General features: G+C 42.3%; 2 pseudogenes; one reads left to right on the forward strand and one right to left on the reverse strand.

The window, feature by feature from the left end:
- Positions 1-9,747: 9,747 nt before the first annotated feature.
- Positions 9,748-10,346, reverse strand: LOC103273942 (annotated as a pseudogene).
- An 838-nt stretch (positions 10,347-11,184) lies between these two features.
- The window catches only part of LOC110596807, a 9,872-nt pseudogene continuing 3,749 nt past the window's right edge, over positions 11,185-17,307 (forward strand).

Consider the following 17,307-nt stretch of genomic DNA (forward strand, 5'->3'; position numbering starts at 1 on the left):
GCCTCCCAAAGCTCAGGATTACAAGCTGAGCCACCGAGCCTGGCCCCAGTCTTTTTTTTTTTTTAGTCACTATCACACTGTTTTACTTTTCTTTTTTTGAGTTGGAGCCTCACTCTCTCGCCCTGACTGGAGGGCAGTGGCTGCTCCCAGCCACCACAGCCTCGAGCTGCCGGGCTCCGGTGATCCTTCCACCTCATCCTTCCAAGTGGCTGGAACTACAGGCATGAGCTACCACATCCAGCTAATTTTTTGATTTGTTGTAGAGATGAGGTCTCACCAAGTTGCCCAGGCGAGGGTCTCGAACCCGTGGGGTCAGGCCATTTACTCACCTCAGCCTCCCAAGGCACAGGATTACAGGCTGAGCCACCAAGACCGGCTACTTTTCAAGTCCTTATTATGGATAATAAGGTCTTTCAAATTTTTATGGATTTCTCATTTAAATATTGTTTGCAAAACAATTTGTTCTCCTCAGAATGCAAACAGCTGTTTGTATATCAGTATCAAACTCAATTGATAAAATCTGATTAGAGGATTATTGACTTAATAATACCATTTAATCTTCCCAATCATGTATTTTCATTATTTTCTATTTCTATTATTTTTCATGTATTTCAAAAATATTTTACACTTTATATTTTGACTTTTGTTTTGAGTTGGAGTCTCACTCTGTCGCGGAGACTAGAGCCCTGCTGATTTTTACATTTCAATTCAAATGTGGTATTTCTACAAAGAAATGACTTGAAATCCTTAATGTGGAATAGAAATTATGCGTTGACATTTTCCTCATCCAGGGAGGCCGGGTTTCTGTGGTTTTCTCTTTTGTTTTTTCTATTATTTTATTTTAAAATGTAGGGTATGGCCGGGTTTGGTGGCTCAGCCTGTAATCTCAGCATTTTGGGTGGCCTAGGTGAGTGGATTGAGTGATACTGTGGGTTTGAGACCTGCCTGGGCAACTTGGCGAGACCTCATCTCTACAATAAATCAAAAATTAGCAAGATGTGGTAGCGCACACCTGTAGTTCCGGGTATTTGGAAGGCTGAGGCAGAAGGATCACTGGAGCCCAATACGGTGATGCTGCGATAGCCGAATGTGTGCCTCTACATTCCACTCTGGATGATAGAGACTCCAACTCAAAAAAAATAAAATAAAAGGTAGGGTACAATTCAGTGTTAGGTCGTAAGCTGTCATTGTACATGTAAAGTTTGGTTGCCCTTATTAATGCTGTATCGCCCACCATGGCAGAGTCCCACTAGTGCCAATCACTTTCTTATAGTATTCTGGTAATTGTTCTGGGTCCAATTATGAGTAAGTACATGTAGTACTCAGATCTTTGTTTATGTGATACAGCACTTGAATATATATATATATTTTTAGTTGGAATATCACTCTGTCACATAATGTTATTAATCAATAATTTTGTGGCCACCTCCTGTGTTAAGTGAACTACAGACATGTGTTACTACACCTGGCTAAGTTTTTGTTTATTGTAGAAATGAGGTCTCGCCAAATTGCCCGGGCTTGCCTCAACCCCGCAGGTTCATGCAATCCTCCTGCCTTGGCCTTCCAAATTGCTGGGATTACAGCTTGAGTTATTGAGCCCGGCTTTTATTTTTTTTAGTAAGAGTCTCACTGTTTCCCCTGGCTGTAGAGCAATGGCACACTCATGACCACCATCGCCTCAACCTACTTGCGAACCTTCTAGTTAGCCTTCCAAGTACTGGAACCACAAGTGTGCACCACCGTGCCTGGACAATTTTTTTTATTTGTTGGAGAGATGAGGGCTCACCAATTTGCTGCGGGTGGCTTGGAAACTATATGCTCAGGAAATCCTGTTATCTCCTCCTCCCAATGTCCTGGGATCATGGGAATGAGCCTCTACACTGGTCCTGAAAGATTCTTAGTGATTATTATTATGGGTTGTCCTATTCTTACATCTTATGAGGTTTTCTTTTGATTTGCCAAAAGGTGGGAAAGACTGCCAAAATGGTCTACAGTAAAATGTAATTTTAAAATGTCTGAATGCTTCCTAAAAAGCAGCCTATGGAAAATTTATCTATCGATGTCTTACCTGTGCTAGCTTCCCTGCTGTATTTTGACATATCATGGTTACATTCGCTGTTGTTTCAGTCTAAGTTTTGTCTTCTTCCAACATAAAAATTTATAGGAAATACATTTCAGTTGATTAGGTGAGTGGTTTTTTTAGCATTTTCCACACATTGCTGGTATTGAGGGGAAAAGACAGAAATGATCCCTGTCCTCTGTGAAAGCGTAAAACTGTGGTGAGGTGGATCATTGTCATGGGAATAAGGCAAGATTGCAACAAAGGAGAAAGTAGAAGTAAAATTTAATAACCATCTTTCACAGATTGAAAAGGTGACAGACAGAGGCAAGTGAGGTGAGGAAGGGCCAAGAATTGTTTTTTTTTTCTTCTTCTTCTTTTTGGAGTCTTACTCCATTGCCCAGACTGGAGGGTAGTGGCACACTCCCGGCCACAGCAGCTTCGACCTGCTGGCCTCCAGTGATCCTTCTGTCTCAGCCTTCCAAGTAGCTGGGACTACAGGCATGCACTATCACACCTGGCTAATTTTTGATTGATTGTAGAAATGAGGTCTTACCAAGTTTCCCAGGAGGGTCTCGTACCTGCGGGCTCAGGCAATTCACTCCCTTCAGCCTCCCAAAGTGCTGGGGTTACAGATTGAGCCACTGAGTCCGGCCAAGAATTGGTTTTTTAAAGGTCTTTGGGAAAGGGAAATTTAAGCCCACAGGACTGTCCAGGACCATGGGTCTTTGATGTAGACTGTAGCCACATGAGTTTTATATTTTGCTGGTTGCCAGATATTACCATCTCATGCCCTCAGGTGATGGGTTGCAAGGGAGGAGTCAAGGGGAAGGGGTTTTGCAAAAAGAGACTTGTGAGATGTCTGCAATCCACAAACTTCTTGACTAAATGTAGTCTTATTATAATTTCTATGGCTTCAGCCAGCCAAGAGGTGATCTTTGATTCCCCCTTGACAAGAAACCTGAAAGTTTCCTAGAGATTAGTATGTAAACCTTGAGTTGAAATGTTGGGTTGTTGTGTTGCCCTGGTTTTGCATCTGATGGAGATTTATTGAGGGGAATGAGGTAGACTGCCCCTTGGCCTGCTGAAAAATGTAATCTTAAAATGTCTTAGCTGGGCTTGGTGGCTCAGCTTGTAATTCCGTGCATTGGGAGGCTGAGGAGCATGGATTGCCTGTGCCCATGGGTTTGACACTCGCCGGGGCAACTTGACGAGACCTCATCTCTACAGTAAATAAATAAAAAAAAAATCAACTGGGCATGGTAACACATGCCTGTAATTCTGGTTACTCGGAAGGCTGAGGCAGAAGGATCACCCGGATCCCAGTGGGTCAAGGCTGCAGTAGCTGGGTGCGTCCACTGCACTCCAGTCTGGGTGACAGAGTGAGACTCCAAATCAAAAAAAAAAAAAAAAGTCTTAATGCCTCCTAAGACTTGCTTATTGGAAATTAACTATGTCTAACTATTAACTATGCTTGATCCAAAGCATTTCAGTCTAAGGAAAAATGGCAATGCTGAGGCAAAATGTGAATTAAGTTTAGGCTAAGTTTCTTGAAGTCCCTACTTTCATTCTGGATTAAGTTTTACTTGTGAAAGAAATAAAAAAAATCCCAAATTATAAAATATCTCACCTAGTGAGAAGGTGTAAGAACCCACATAAAGCCTCTCAGGCACATGGGAGAGCAAGTTCAGTGTTTCCTGAGAGTGTAGTCATCAGGCACTTCAGTTAGCAGGACTGTGAAAGAGGACATCCCAAGACTTAGAATGCCCTGACTTGACACTTGATTCAGGCTTTTCTATGTGTCAGTGCCTCTCCTACCTGGGTTTATACCCATTAACAAAAAATGAATCCACTTATTTTAGCTCCAGTTATTCATCGTAAAATTTATTTTATCAATACGGGCTGAAAAGTTTTTTTAAAATTTCAGGCAAGATATCAATAGATGTCTGGAAAGTATTAAATATCTTAGATTGGGTGTAGTGGCCCATGCCTATAATCCCAGCACTTTGGAAGGCCGAGGTGAGAGAATTGATCCCACAGGTATGAGACTGGCCTGGGCAACTTGGCCAGACTTCATTTCTACAATAAATCAAAAACAATTAGCCAGGGTCCAGCTGACAACTAGAATTATGCAATAAGATAATTTGTAACACAGAAATATTCTATAATACATTAAATCTGAGAAAAAAGAATAAAATGAAATCCACTCAGCCAGTGTATACTATTTTTGTGAATGATACACCATAAATTTGGGCATCAACACAGGCATGTACTATTTTGAGTACTATATTGACATCACACAGAAGAGTTTGCATATACTGGTTCAAGGGGAAATTCCCAGTAGGTTGGAAGGTCCTCATCAAGTTTTAATGTGTACAAAATGAACCGAATATCTCTTAAAATGCAAATTCTGATTCAGGAGATTTGGAAATCACCTAAGCTTCACCACTTTTTTTTTCAGTTGGGGGGGTCTCATTCTCTTCCCATGCTGGGTTGCAGTGGCACATTCACAGCTCATGGCAGCCACAATCTCCTGGGAAGGATAATGGGACAAGTTGGTATCAGGTGCCAATGCACACAGGTTCAACACAATATCCATGTTGAGATATAGGCACCAAGATTAGTATATTAATATCAATCTAATAATAAAGAAACATTTTTTTTGCATGAGGGCCCTAATAGTAGCCAGCATTTATTTCAGCACTTTCCATGAGCCAATTACCTCCTAAATCCTTTACATACATTTTCTCATTAGCATTCTCTATTGGGATAGTATTATTATTTTAAAAATCTTTTACATTGCATTCTGGGCATCTGCATTGAAGTACTTAGTTGTGTCATTGTTTCCTTGTTCCAGAAAGTCCTCTTTGCCCTGTGTGCCTTGAAATCCATCTACAGGTATCTTCCATGGTGTGTAATCTCAAAAAAATGTATTTATATTGTTTTTAGCATCCTAAAGAGCAACTCTCTTCTAATAATTTTTTATTCACTCATTTTTATGTTGTTCTGGGCAGTAACTGCCATCCTGTGTAAACATGCATGCTATTAACCGTGCTCTCCATGGAGCTGATGGAGCATTATGTGAAATCTTCATCGTTTACATTCCTATACTTTGCTTGTATCTGAGGATCTACCCCATTTCCAAGGGGAAGCTTGGATATCCACACCCTCCCATGTTCCCTGACTACAAGGGAACATTTTTAATACTGCAGGTCATACATTCATAGTGAGAACAGTTCATGGCAACTAGGCAGCATGGATGCTGAGAACAGTGGACCCTCTGGTATGTAGGGAGACATGTCCTTCAAAGTCCTTGAATATCAGGAAGAACAAAAGTAGTTGAAAAATACTCATTGGGCAAGACCATCACAAGTAGCAGTGAGGTTTACAAGTTTTAAAAATGACAGTCCTTCTGACCTGGGACACATTTACACTTTTTTCCTTTTCCTCCAACTTCATTGGGATTTTTTTGTCTTTGTTTTGAGTCATAGTCTCACTCTTTTACTCGGGTTGGAGTGCAGTGACATGCTCACAGTCACCCAGGCAATGACCTGGGCTCGGGCAATCCTTCTGCCTCAGTCTTCCAGGTGGCCATAACTACAGTTGCCCTGGCTAGTCTAGAACCCATGGGCTCAGGCAGTCCTCTTTCCTTGGCCTCCCAAGATGCTCAGATTACAGCCTGAGCCACCCAGCATGGCCCTTTGGGATTTCTTTTCAGGTGAGATGATCTGGACAAATCACACCTACATGTTGAAAATATGCCTTTATTTCAAAATTAAATTGAAAATATTTTTTGTTAGAGTCTCACTCTGTCACCCAGGCAAAAGTGAAGTGGCACCATCATTACTCACCACAGCCTTGAACTGGGCTCAGGCAATCTTTCCTCTCAATCACCAAAGTAACTGGAACTATGGGTCTTTGCTAATACTCCTGGCTAATTTTTCTTTATTTATTATTATTTTGTGAGTTGGAGTCTCCCTCCATCACCCAGACTGGAGTGGAGTGGCATGCTCCTGGCCCCGGCAGCCTTGACATGCTGGGCTCTGGCAATACTTCCACCTCAGCCTTCCAAGTAGCTGGAACTGCAGATGCATGCCACCGTGCCTGGTTAATTTTTTATTTATTGTAGAGATGAAGTATCTCCAAGTTGCATGGGCAGGTCTTGAACCTGCGGGGTCAAGCAATCCACTCACCTCAACCTCCGAAAGCACTGGGATTACAGGCAGAGCCACTAAGCCCAGCCTCTGTAGTTATTTTTATAGTGACATGAATCTGCTATGTTGTAGAGGTTGGTCTCAAACTCTTGACCTCAAGCAATCCTCTCACCTCAGCCTCCCTAAGTGATAGAATTCCAGGCATAAGTTATTATGTGTAGCCAGTATATGCCTTTTGCATAAGGACAATTCTTTCCTTCCTACCACCACACCCATGGACAGGAGGGTCCAGAAAGGGTGATGAAATCTATCTTTAGCTATCTTTTGTAACAGGAGACAGATTTTAAAATAGTGAGCTCCTGAAACGAATGCAAAGTATGAGTTAATTCTTTCCTTCCCACAATTGCCCTCCCTTGCCAGAACAACTGGCAACTGCTGCTACAGCAATGAATATATGGCACCACTGGCTTACCTGCCTGACCAAACTCAAGCAGAGCAGGACAGCTGACCTCCCTCTGAGTTCAACTTTTCATGAACATATCTGGCAACTCTCAGCTTGACGATGTCACCATGTTACGATCACATGGGGTATAGCTGGGCACCATGGCTCACATCTGTAATTCCAGTAGTTTGGGAGACAAGGTGAGAGGATTGCCTGAGCCCAGGGATTCCAGACCAGGTTGGGCAACCTGGCAACACCTCATTTCAGCAATAAATCAAGCAATTAGTTGGGCATAATGGCACATGCCTGAAGTTTGACGTGGATTATTGCCTGTGGCCAGCAGGTCAAGGCTGCAGAGGCCGTAAGTGTTCCACTGGACTCCATTCTGGGCATAACAGAAAAAGAAGATAAAACCTATATGATTATTTTTAACAATGACAAACCAACAGAAATAATAATGAAGCAGCAAAAATTCTGTCGTGAATGCTCTCTTAAGCAGTAACATCAGAACTCACAAGAAAAAGTCAGGTACCATGGACACATCCCTTTGTACTGACCACATGGTACTGATTCAACCATTTACCCTTTTACAACAGTTGGAAGTTTCTGGTATGTAGGGACATTGACCACTTCATGTGTTTTTTCTAGTGGCTTTGAAATATTTTGGTAAACCTGTTATCTACCAGTGTGTTTCTCCAGAACTACTCCTCATTATTTACCCAAGTAACAGGAAATTAGAGTCAATCTATATGGCTAAATTCATTCTTGGTCCATGAAGAGTTATCTTCTTATTACTAAACTCAACATTAAAAAATTTATTGAAAGTATTACCGGCTAGGCTTGGGAGGCCATGGTGAGTGGATCATCTGAGCCCGCATGTTCAAGACCATTCCAGGCACCTTGGCAAGACCTCCTCTCTACAATAAATAAAAAAAATTATCTGGGTGTGGTACCACATGCCTTTAGTTCTATCTATTGAAAGACTGAGGCAGAAGGATCACCGGAACCCAGCAGGTTGATTCTGGGTGGGCCGTGTGTGTACCACTGCACTCCTGCCTTGATGACAGAGTGTGATTGACTCAAAAAATAAATGTAATGGAAGCTTTCATACACCTGTGAAACTCAACAATCTATCATACTTTCTGGTGAAAATGTATTGATTGCCACAGCTATAAAGAGAGAAATTGTTCCTCAACGTTGTGACATAACCTTGGGGTGGCAAAAGGAGGGGTGGGGAACAGTACCCCAGACCCTCCCTCCATTGGCTCCGCCAGTCAGTCAGATCTTCCCCACTACTTTTTTGGGTCCCAAACACGTGGAATGAGGGGGTGTTCACAGAAGGTTTAGCTTGAGGTTGCAGATGGGACAAGTCCCCAGGGTTCCGGCCTAGCCTCACCTACACCGAGGGCACCAGGCCCAGCTGCAGGTGGGGATGTGTTCACCGTCAGCTGCGGAGGAGGCTGGTCCCACTACAGCCCGGTCATCCAAGTCCATCATCTCCCCCTCTCAAGACACCCCAGCACACTCACCTCCCAGCTTCCTGTTACTCTAACAGCCTCACCAAGGACTTTCACATACTGCAGATCACAGGGTGACAGTGGTTGAAGCGAAGACACACGTAGGTTCCAAAGTGCAGGACACTGCAGAGAGGATGACCCAACTCTGTGCACAGGCGCAGGAGACAAAAGGCCAGCCAGAGTCCAAAAGCCGGCCTGTCTCTTCCAGCTCCCATCTGATTGACCAGTTCAGACCTCAGCATCCATTGATTGGAAAAACCTTCAGGCCCCGCCCTTCTGGTCTTGACTGACAGGGGGTGCAAAACGAGGACTCCATAGGCAAAAATGCCTTTAGTTTTCTCCTTGCCCTGGAGTCTGGGCAGAAGGGTGGGGGCAGGAGGTTTGTGGGCCCCTTTGGGGCATGATGGCAGTTTTTTTCCGCTCCTGGTTGGTGGGTCTCTAGACTGCGGGACATGCTGGAATTGTAGTCCCGCAGCTCCGCAACCCACCAACTGGGAACCAGGCAGACGCCATTGTTTCCAGCATGTCTTGTAAGGGGCCCTTTCACACGTCCTTACCACATTCCGCAGTTGGGAGTAATCTCAACATTTTCTTGCCTCGTGCAGCCCAAGTCTGATTGCATGTCCTGTCACTCAACACCAGATGGTCTCGAGTTTTATCCAATCAACTAATGCTGGGGTTTGAAATGGCCAGACAGGAGCCGGAAGTGAGGGGGCAGCTTCTGGGCTCTTACCGGGCCTTAGTGTCCTCCATCAGCCTCACTTATCTTCGTTTGAGCCTGGTTACCCTGTGACATGCAGGTCCTGGGAGATTCGTAGGGCGGATGCTGAGACCCTTGGAAGGCGGGCGGTGGTGAGTACAGGGAGGTTCCCAGAGAGGGGATGGACCCGAATGACCTGTCTCTTTAGGGACTGGCCTCTCCGTCAGCTCCGAGAGCCTGGACCCGTCCTCCCCTGTGACTTGGTCTGGTCCCCTCGGTGTAGGTGGTCCTGGGCCAGAAACCTGTGGTCTTGACCCTGCAGCGACATTGCCTGCTGAGCACTCTCCGTGCAGCTCACCACCCCCGAGTGTGCGGAACCCACGAAGTTCATGGAAAAGATCTGACCTGCATGGGGGCTGGTGGGGGGAAGGGGAGGCTATGATCCTGGCCAACTCCCTCTCTCCTCCCTAGAGTTAAACGGTGGCTCCAACGTTAAGGAGACCTCTTGGCCAATAGCAGTTCTTCAGTCCAAAAACCCCAGCCAGAATATGTGGTGCTGAGATCCCGGAGGGCCTGGGAGGAAAGGCTTTCAGAAGGGGAAAGGGGAAGCTGGGATGGGCAAGTACTGTTGAGTGATAGTCCTGCAATGGCCTTACCTGAATTATCTAGGTGGAACTCTCCAATATCAGTCATTAGTGTCCTTGGCCATTTGTGTCACCAGGTCCAAATCCGGTTTTGACAACATAAGGGGTTGGAACAGGGATTGTGACTTTATTTGGTAGGGCCATTAAAACCAAGTAAATGAGGGGGATGGCCTCGTAAAGACGCTCCTGTGTCATGTGTGCTGTGAATATACTTTATTTAGTTATATCTGTTTACAACTGAAATTATGGAGATTCAAAATTAACCTCCTTGCCCAGGAGCTTCCTGTAGACACCGGAAAAAGTTTTTACCTTGTGCTCCACATTGTTCTGTGCTTTGTCCAAGTGTATCTTGAAGAGCTGGTTGCTGTCCAGCTTCACGCGGATTCTCTTGCCCACAATTTCACTTGGGAAGACCAAGTCCTCAAGGCTGGCATCGTGCACAGCTGACACAGTACGGTTCCTGGGATGCTTTTGCTTATATCTTGTGCGACTTTTTCCAGTTGGCTTAGGCAGAATTCTCTGAGCAATGAATTCAACATGCTTCCCACTGAACTTTTTCTCCAATTCACGTACTAGCTGCACTTAGGTTTTTTGGAAAGACTTCAGTTGAGGAATGGGAACAAAGATTATGATAGCCTTCTGACCACCACCAACTTCAATTTCCTTGGCCGCTGTTATGTTGAGCTCCCTGAGCTGATGTTGAGCTCCCTGAGCTGAACCTTGAGGTCCAAATTCATCTCCAGCTCCAGGGGAGCCTGGGAGATGCCACACTCGAACTCATCTGGCTTCTCGCCATTGGACTTCACGATCTTGGCACGCAAGCTGAACATGGCCTTCCCCTTGCTGAGCACCGGTTTAGGAAAAGGCCAAAGCCTCTCGAGAGCTTGTCAAACTCTGGGCCATGTGTGCTTTTTAAAAAAATTTTATCCAGGATTTGGGACAGAGAGGAGCTAAGATCAAGAGGTTCCTTAGACTTGCAGACATCTGTGCGATGAGAGGAGTCCTGGAAAGTGGTGAATTCTCTCATCCTCGCTTCACAGTCTCCTTGTTCCTTTAGTAAACAAAACAGAATTACTGCACATACTTACACTTTCCCAGAGTTAGTCTAGAAAGCTGCATACTGGTGCCAACCTTAATTTGTTAGCATTTGAAAATTATTTTAGCTGCTTGCAAACACACTAAGAGGCCAGAGATCCCCCCCACCCCACCAGTCTAAAATGGAGTTATGTTGAATTTTGAAAGTAGACTGTTGTGTTTTGGATTGATTAGGTCTAAGTTTTATATTATTAAACGAGTAACTCACAAAAATATATTTTAGTTCGGTGACTGGTTTCTTTGCACTTTTAGACACATCACTGTTCTTGAGGGGCAAAGGCAGAATTGATGTCTGTCCTCTGGATTATTTTGCACTTGTAAAGAAGGAAACTATCCCAAGAGACAAAGTAGACCCACCTCATGGAGGTGGTGGAAGAATCTACACATCAAAGAGAACCTCAGGCAAACAGGAGAGCAAGCGAGGGCCTCCAAATAGGGTGGTAAGACTGACAAAAATTAAATACATTCCGTTTAATTTTGAAACAAAAGGCATATTTTCTAAATATAGGTGCTACTAGATTAGATAATCTCACCTGAGAAGAAATCTCAGAGATGTAGGAGGAAAAAGAAAAAATGGCTGCTTCTCAGGTAAATGTGTCCCAGATCAGAGGGATTGTCATGTGTGTAAAACTTGCAAACCATCCTCCTGTCCTTGTGATGGTCCTGCCTAATGATCTTGTTTCAACTATTTTTGTTCTTCCTGTGATATTCAATGGGTCTGTCAGACACTTCTCCCTACAAAGCCTCTTCTGTTCTCTTCAACCATACTGCTTAGTTGTCATAAACTGTTCTCACCACAAATGTATGACCTGCATTATTAAAAATGTTCCCTTGTTACTGGGGGTCATGGGAAGGCATGGTAACAAAGAATCCCATTGGAGATTGGATACACCTCAGATCCTAATGAAGGATAGAAACACGTGTATGTAGTCTTCCTCTGTTGTCCAGAATGAAATGCACTGGCACACATGGCCACCAGAACCAAGTTAATTTTTAAATTTATGTAGTGACGAGGTCTTGCCAAGTTGCCGAGACTGGTCTCACACTCAAGGGTTCAGAAAATTCTTTTGCCATGGCCTCCCAACTTGCTGGGTTTATAGGCATGAGCCTCTGCTCCTACCCAGAACATGTACTATTAAGGTTCTGTCTAGATGCTTCATCAGCTCCATGTTGAACATGGTTAATAAAATGGACATTTAGCCGGGCTTGGTGGCTCAGCCTGTAATCCCACGCCTTTGGGAGGCTGAGGTGAGTGGATTGCCTGAGCCCGCGGGTTCGAGACCCGCCTGGGCAGCGAGACCTCATCTCTACAATAAATCAAAAAATCAGCAGGGCATGGTAGTGCATGCCTGTAATTCTGGCTACTTGGAAGATTGAGGTGGAAGGATCACCGGAGCCCAGCAGGTCGAGGCTGCGGTGGCTGGGAGCAGCCACTACACTCCAGTCTGGGCGACAGAGTGAGACTCCAACTCAAAAAAAAAATAAAAAATAAATAAAATGGACATTTAAACAGGATGGCAGTTACTGCCCAAAATAACTCCAGAAAGTCTGAATAATTAGAAGAGACTTGCTCTCTAGGATACCAAAAATTAAAAATATAAATACACTTTCAGAGATTACATGCCATGGGAGATACCTGTAGGCTGATTTCTGTGTAACACGAGCTTGCTTGTTATTAAATTGAGATTATGAATTACTATATTGGATAGGTGTGGTGACTCAGTCTTTAATCCCAGCACTTTGGGAGGTTGAGGCAACAGACTTGCCTAAGCCTGGGTTTTGATAACAATTTGGGGATTTGATGAGACCTTGTCTCTACAGTAAATTATAAAAACTAGCCAGGTGTAGTTCTAGATACTTGGAAGGCTGAGGCAGAGGGATTGCCTAAGTCCACCAAGTTGAGACTGCCATGGCCATGAGCATACAACTGCACTCCAGCCTGGGCGAGAAGAGTGAGACTGAAACTCAAAAAATAATAATAAATTAGAATAACTTTTGGCTAAAAGATCTCAGCATGGATGTTGTGTTCCACCTGTGTGCCTTGAGATCAGATACAAATTTGTCTCAAATACTTGGGACGCTATGGAGGATGGATTCTTTTGGTCAAGGAGATTGAGACTGCAATAAGATGTGATTATGTCAGGGCACCCTAGCCTGGTTCAAAATGACATGCACCTAGGCGGGCATAGTAGTGCACGCCCATAGTTCCAGCTACTTGGAAGGCTGAGGTGGAAGGATGGCCAAAGCCCAGCAGGTCGAGACTGCAGCAGCCGGGAGCAGCCACTGCACTCCAGTCTCTGTGACAGTGAGACTCCAACTCAAAAAAAAAAAAAATAAGAATGAGACAAACTAACTGAACAAAAAAGTGCAGAACCTCAGGCTAAATCTATGTATTCTGAATCAGAATTTGCATTTTAACAAGATATTCAATTCATTGTACAAATTAAAACATGATGAGGATCTTCTGACTTACTAGGAGCAGTATATGTAATGTATTCTGTGTGATATAATCAGTAATTTAAAATATACATGCCTGTGTTTGTGTCCATTTTATGCTGTTTCACTCACAAAAATAGAGAGTCTACAGTGACTGAGTGGATTTTATTACATCCTTTTTTCCCACACAATTCATTAGAGGATATTTTTGTATTATGAAATTTTTTATTGCATAATAGTAGTTGTCTTGTCAGCTGGATCCTGTTCTTTTCACTCTTGCTTTACCTGGAGGCCATGGTGACTTGGTAAATATGTGTTTTTGTTGTTTTCAGGGGTTGTTGTCATTCAAGGATGTGGCCATAGAATTCTCTCCGGAGGAGTGGGCATGCCTAAACTCCCCTCAGCGAATATTGTACAGGACTGTGATGTTAGAGAACCATAGAAACCTGGTTTTTCTAGGTGAGTCAATTTTCAAAACACAATCCCTATTTCATACTAAGAATTTTATGTCCTTCCTTTGTAGAATGTTTTCTGGGAATTTCTGCTTTGCATGAATGAGTTTCAGATTCCTACTATCAATGAAAAGTTGGTAATATATTAACATAGAAAATAAAAAATTAATGATGTTTCATTTTGACATGAAGCCTTCTCTATTTTAAATTGACCAGTGTCCTTCTAGCTATATTATTGGTAAGTTCAGAAATTTAGTGGCATAGATCATTGCCTACATCTGATTCCAATTGCTGCCATAAGTTATTGACTCACTAGTACTGAACTAAGAACTCACAAATTTAAGACCAGGCATGGTGTCTCAGCCATGTAATGCCAGCAGTTTAGGAGACTGCGTTGAGAGGACTGCCAGAGCCCATGGGTTCAAGAATAACCTGGGCAACTTGGCAAGACCCCATCTCTACACTAAATCAAAAAATTATCTGGGAGTGGTAATGCACACCTGTAGTACTAGTAATGAGGTAGGCTGAGGGAGAAGAATTACCTGAGCCCAACAAGTGAGAACTGGGGTGGCTATGAGCTTTCCCCTGCACTCCAGCCTGGGTGACAGAATGAGACTCCAACTTAGAATAAAAAGAAACCCAAGAATTGAAATTCTATCTAAATGTTCTAAAGGTTTTATTGGGAAACCATATTTGGGAGTTAATTTTCTAGAATCTTGTATAATGTGTTCTCTACTGATCAAATACTACGTTTGTAATCTAAGAACCTTAGCAAGAGTCATGTTACTTTTTTCCAATTAAACAGAACTTGCTGTCTCTAAGCCAGAACTTATTAAGTGTCTGGAGCAAAATAAAAAGCCCTGGGATGTGAAGAGACATGGCACATTAGCCAAACTTCCAGGTAAGTGGGAGTGAATGAAGCAGATGACACAGGTTGAGGAATCAGAGCTTGAAATGTGGTTTGGGAAGGTGGTCTGCTCCCGGGGAAATGGTTTCTATGAAACCTGGGATTCTTTCTCTTCCTGTCACAAAGGGACATCTGTTATTCCATGTTCAGAAATTCTCCAAAAACTCTGCTTCTTCAAAGATCTTTGAAGTTCACAGAAGCTATCAAAGTCCACTTAATGCTTTGTTAGGAACTGCGTGATCTGACTACCTTTCTGATGCTATGGAGACATACAAGTATTTACTTATTTATTTGGAAATCCATGTCAAACTATTTTTTATGTTTTCTTTTTGCATCATTTTTGGAAGTATGTGAGCAGTGATTTTGTTTCTGTTTGATAAATTTTAAGAACACTCTGGATACATGTTACATGTTTTCTAATTTATGATTTTCTATACTAGGGAGATTTCCAATGATTTTATTTAAATTCATACTCAATAGTCCTACCTAAATACAAATTATCTCTCTTAATAGAAGAAATCCTAGCTGGGCTCGGTGGCACAGCCTGTAATCCCACACCTTTGGGAGGCTGAGGTGAGTGGATCGCCTGAGCCCGTGGGTTTGAGACCCACCTGAGCAACTTGGTGAGACCTCATCTCTACAATAAATCAAAATGAGCCAGGTATGGTAGCATGCACCTGTAATTCAGAAGGTTGAGGTGGAAGGATCACTGGAGCCCAGCAGGTCGAGACTGCGGTGGCCGGGAATGGCCACTGCACTCCAGTTTGGATGACAGAGTGAGTCTCCAACTCAAAAAAAAAAGTAATCCTGATATTTTACTTAAATTTTACTTTTATAGTATGATCTGAGACTGGTAGTTTTTCTTTATATCCAAATATTTAAGTATACTATATTGTGTAAGGATTGGTAAACACATATTAAACTCCTAAATGTTACCTTGTGTCTTAATAACTCATTTTAATTTTCTTTAGTATGAAGCTTAGGACTAGTTTCAAGAATGCATATATTCAAAGACATGTATGTATGTTTATGTGTGATTAGCATCAGGTATTTATACATAAAAATGTGTAACCATGTGTTGTGAATAACGTAATAATTTGATATGCCTATACAGTGTGAAATGATGATTACAATTATATTAATGAACATATTAACCATCTTATGTACTTGCAATTTTTATGTTTTGTAAGGAGAACACAAAATGTGTTCTATTTTAGCAAATTTTCTAAGCATTAGAAATAATTTTCATTATTTCATTATTAACAATAAGTCACTGTGGTACACATTAGTTCCCTAAGACTTAGTTATAACTCAAATTTTGCAACCATTGCATCTCTATTCTCCCACCTGTAGGCCCTAGTGACCACGTTGTACTTTTTTCCTCTATGAGTGCAGTTTTTTGATTCCACAGAAGTGAGATCATACAGGATATTTTCCCCGAGTTGGAATCTCACTCCAGGCTGGAATGCAGTGGCATGCTAATGACCACCACAGCCTCATTGTTGGACTCAGGCGATCCTTCCACATCAGCCTTTCGAGTAACTGGAACTACAAGCATGCACTGCCATGCCAAGTTTATTTTTGTATTTGTCATTGACCCGTGGTCTCACCCAGGTGCCCAGATGGGTCTTGAACCCCTGAGCTCAGGCAATCCTCTCACCTCAGTCTTCCAATGTGATGGGTTTACAGACTTGAGCCACTGTACCCGTTCTCACACAGCATTTGTGTGTGTGTGAGCCTGGGTCACTTCAGTTAGCATAATGTCTTACAATGTCATCCATAAGGGTAAAATTGCAGAATTATTTGAAAAAATTTTTGACTGAAACATATGCTATTGTGCATATATTCGTGTGTGTGTGTGTGTGTGTGTGTGTGTGTGTGTGTACGTGTACGTACATGCTATTTTCTTAATCAACACAGATTCCACAAATATTTAGGTTGTTTTCAAGCTTGGCCATCTTGACAAATGCTGTAATGCCCATAGGGGTTGGAGACTTCTTTTTGATACTGATTTTATTTCCTTTGGTTATATACCCAGAAAAGGGATTTCTGTGTTATGTGGATTATTTTTAAAAGAATGTTGATAATAATTTTCTATGACTCTACCAATTTTAAACTCACCAAGAATATACAGGATTTTTTTTACTTCACATCCTTATCAAAAGTTCTCTCTCTCTCTCTCTTGTTGATATTAGCCATTCTAACAGCTGTGAGACAATATATCATCATTGTGTTTATTTGAAATTGCCTCTGTTGGTGATGTCCAGTGCCAATTCATATACCTGTTGGCAATCTGTATGTCCTCATTGGAAAATAAGTATTCATTTTTTGGATTTTTTTTATTCAAGTGACTATCATTTTCTTTCTTTAACATCTCATCCAGTATATGGTTTGCAGATGATTTTTTCTTGTCCTGTAAGCCTTCTTCCTTTTCCCTTTACTCTGCAGACGATTTTCAGCTTGATATCTCCAACTTGTTTATATTTATCATAAAAAAATTATTACCAAGACCAATATCAATAACAAGGATGTTTTCCAAATCCTTATTATGGTTACATTTTATCAGCATGCGCTCTGTCACCCAGGCAGTAGTGTGGTGATTCAAGTAAGGGTTTCTACATTTCATATAAAAATTTCTCAAACTCTTTTGTAATTTGTAGCTCCATAAATTATTTTTGTGCCCTAAATTGAGGCATTTATCCTGATTTTTTCTACACTTTGGCATACTTCGTTTGAATTGGGGTATTTGAAATTCAAAGATAAACACGTAATAATGTTTATGATGTTGCTTTGTCTAGATTAATATAACAATAATCACTAAGTTAGAGATTCAAGGAGACTCATACCTGTTCTTAGGATGTGTCTCCTCTGTATGTTGGAACAGAAACAGTCTTTGTATAA

This window comes from Carlito syrichta, unplaced genomic scaffold (genome assembly GCF_000164805.1).
Source record: "Carlito syrichta isolate Samal-C Ts95f unplaced genomic scaffold, Tarsius_syrichta-2.0.1 Scaffold314309, whole genome shotgun sequence".
Classification (NCBI taxonomy): domain Eukaryota; kingdom Metazoa; phylum Chordata; class Mammalia; order Primates; family Tarsiidae; genus Carlito; species Carlito syrichta.